Here is a 3,595-nt window from a genome sequence, read left to right as displayed (position 1 = left end):
TAATTCATCATCACAATTGGTAGTCATTAATGGAGCCTGATCAGTAGCGAAATTCTCAGAAACTGACGTAGCGTGTCTTTATTTTGTCAAATAATCCCTCGCTCGTATAGGTCTGTAGTGACCGGCCAGTCTCGATAAGAACACGATTGGAATAATAGAAACAATTATTATCATTGTAACCAATTGTACCAGAGATTGTTTTACTGTATTTGTTTAACTGTATCCGTTTCACTTCTTGTTCCATATACCGCCTGGTTTGGTTCGAGCTTGCTCACGCACTGCTTGTTCGCTTGTACTCTTTGGCACGTCTCGGTATTATTTCGATACCACGAGATCGCCAATAATTATACTTGATCTGGACTAGTAAAGCCTTCTGATTTACGGGCTATCAAGGGAACCAAGTCATATTTGTACGCGTAATCGAATAGTAGTGGTGATCATAGTCCGCCCACGACTCGACATCCACTACAACTGGTGAGCCGTTGTTGGAACACGCAATACAGCTAGTAACCCAATCCATCGAGCACAAGTCAAACTTGGCCAATTCTCCAAACCAGATCAATCCGGTGAGTCTATTTATCTATCCACATCTGTTGCATATATTCGTATTGATTTTTTTCAATATATAATATTTTGGCAACTTAATATGGTAGATAACGATAAGAATAACATAAATATGATAGACTCCGAGATACAGGTTATCAGTTTCCGACCGGTTCCTTTCATCCCCCATGATCCAGAAGTCTGGTTCGCGGCACTGGAATCTCAATTTGAGATCCGCCGCATAACCAATCAAAGGCAGAAGTACGCCTACGCTTTGGAATCATTGCCCGGGGATCACCTAACCGCTGTCCGTGAGGTTGTCCTCAATCCCAACGTTCCAAACGTTTATGACTGTCTTAAGGATGCCATCCTTCGACATTTCCTCCCATCAAGAGAGGAAAGATTGAGGACACTTTTAGCACGTCACCCTATGGGTGATGCTAAGCCGAGCCACCACCTCACGCGCCTGCAATCCCTTGCAGGAAACATGACAGCTGACTCTGAGATAGTCAAAGAGTTGTGGTTCGAAGCCTTACCAGTCAGTATCCAGCCAACCCTTACGGCTCTGCTCGAGGACACCCCGCTCAACAAGATGCCCCTCATAGCAGATAAGATTCTGGCACGAGTTAACACCAAAGGCGACCATTTTGTTGCTAGTTTTTCCCGTTCTAACGTTGATCTCGATGCTAGACGACCTCCGGCTCATGGGGATACGGACAGATGTATCCATACTCGTCTCAGTTTCCGAGACCGCTCAAATGTGCCAGCCCCCTACGTCCCCCGACCCAGGTCACAATCTCGAAAAGCCGTAACGACTCGCCCCAAGCGGGCATCTTCCAAGCCACGCCAGAAGGCGGTTTCGGAAGCGAGTCCAGGTTGGTGCTGGTTCCACCGTGCTTTCGGAGCCGGTGCCCGTCATTGTCGAGCTCCCTGCTCATACAAGGCGGGAAACTTCTCAGCCGGCGAGTAAATGCGGCCGTACTCGCCGGCACTTCACCTCAGGTTGGCCGTTTATTTTACGTGCACGATTATCGCACCAACGCTAGGTACCTTGTGGATACGGGTGCCCAAGTTTCTGTCGTACCTATCGGTAACAGTAAGTCTCAAGCCACTATGCTTCGACTACGCGCTGCGAATGGCTCAGTCATTCCCACCTATGGTACACGACAACTTACGGTCAACCTGAGCAACCGACGACAGTATCTGTGGACGTTCATCATTGCCGATGTTCCCACAGCTATACTCGGTATCGATTTCCTACAGCACTATGAATTGCTAGTCGATTCACGTAGGCTGCAGCTAATTGATACTTCGTCGAACAGCAACTTTATGGGCTCTAAAGCCCACACAAAGGCGTACCGAATCACAGGTGTATTTCATTCGCGTGACGATTTATTCCACGTTTTATTTCAGAAATTCCCCAAATTAACTAAACCTTTCGAGGAGACTACATTGGTGACCAATCGTGTGGTACACCACATAGTCACCCGCGGACCACCAGTCACGACAAGACCTCGCCGACTGGCACCGGACAAATTAGCTTTCGCTAAACGTGAGTTCGACAATTTACTAGCTACTGGTATTATTCGTCTTTCTCACAGTCCTTGGGCCTCACCTCTCCACATGGTTCGAAAGAAGGATGGGGTTAGTTGGAGACCATGCGGAGACTACCGAGCGTTAAACACAGCTACACGTTTCGATAGCTATCCCATCCCCCACATACATGACATCACGGCATCACTCAAGGGCACGACAATTTTTTCCAAGATCGATCTGATACGAGCATATCATCAGATCCCAGTCGCTCTTGAAGATATAGAGAAAACTGCCATCACGACTCCTTTCGGTTTATTTGAGTTCCTACGAATGCCATTTGGATTACGGAATGCTGCTCAAACTTTCCAAAGGTTTATCGATAGCATTGTACGAGACCTAGATTTTGTTCACGTCTATATTGATGACCTGCTAATCGCATCATCAAACGTAGATGAACATTATCAACACCTGACGCTACTATTCCAGCGCCTTTCGGATAATGGAATAATAGTCAACCCCGATAAGTGTGAACTCGGGAAGAAGGAAATGAAATTCTTAGGTCATGTTATTAAGCATGAGGGTATTCTACCTTGTGAGGATAAAGTACGTACTATAATGGAGTACACTGTACCGTCCACACTCAAGGAACTGAAGGCATTTCTCGGTTTGGTCAACTTCTACCGACGCTTCATTTCGCACGCGGCAGAACAGTTACGACCGTTAACCGATTTACTTCGCGGTAATCCACGCAAACTGGAATGGAACGACGCCGCACGTACTGCATTTTCAGATATCAAAACGGCCCTAGCTCAAGCCACACTTCTCGTGCATCCTGACCCATCAGCCACGCTTAGTATAGCGGTTGATGCATCGGATTTCGCCATAGGAGCCGTTATGCAACAGAATATCTCCGGTAGTTGGCAGCCCCTCGAATTTTTCACATCACCACAATTGTGGTGTTAAGTAATATTCACTATTAATGTTGAACATACTTGATGTTGTAGAGATAAAGTAAAGTTAAACGTAATCATCTCAAAACTAATAAAATAACTCGATATTTTAAATGGACTTAAAAACCAAACAAATACTTCGGAAAGACTACTTAAAAAACAGTGTTCCCATCTAGGTCATGAATGCCTACTACCATCGGGTAGTCCCGAAACAGGACATGAAACCTATACAGTACTGCTTGGATTGCGGTGGCGCAATTTGGAATACCATAGAAGATAGGGAAGCACTAGACAGTTTTTCGTCCTAACACGGGACTCCTGAGGAGTGAACACTGACAACTCTACAGGTACTGAACCTAAAACCTTCAGGTAAATCGACAAACTTTTAGCTATTTGAATCGCTTGGCCGAGGTTTAATAGTAAATTTTAACTACAATCAATTTATGACAAAGAAATGACCTATTCAATTCCATCGGTGAAAAGTGTTTCCCTTCTGATAAGTCTGAACTCCACAAGTCAAGGCCTCTCACCAGCATTTCAGGAATACTTTTAGGTAAGTTGCTAAT

This window comes from Schistosoma mansoni, chromosome 2 (assembly GCF_000237925.1).
Source record: "Schistosoma mansoni strain Puerto Rico chromosome 2, complete genome".
Taxonomy (NCBI): domain Eukaryota; kingdom Metazoa; phylum Platyhelminthes; class Trematoda; order Strigeidida; family Schistosomatidae; genus Schistosoma; species Schistosoma mansoni.
This window is presented reverse-complemented; position numbering follows the sequence as displayed.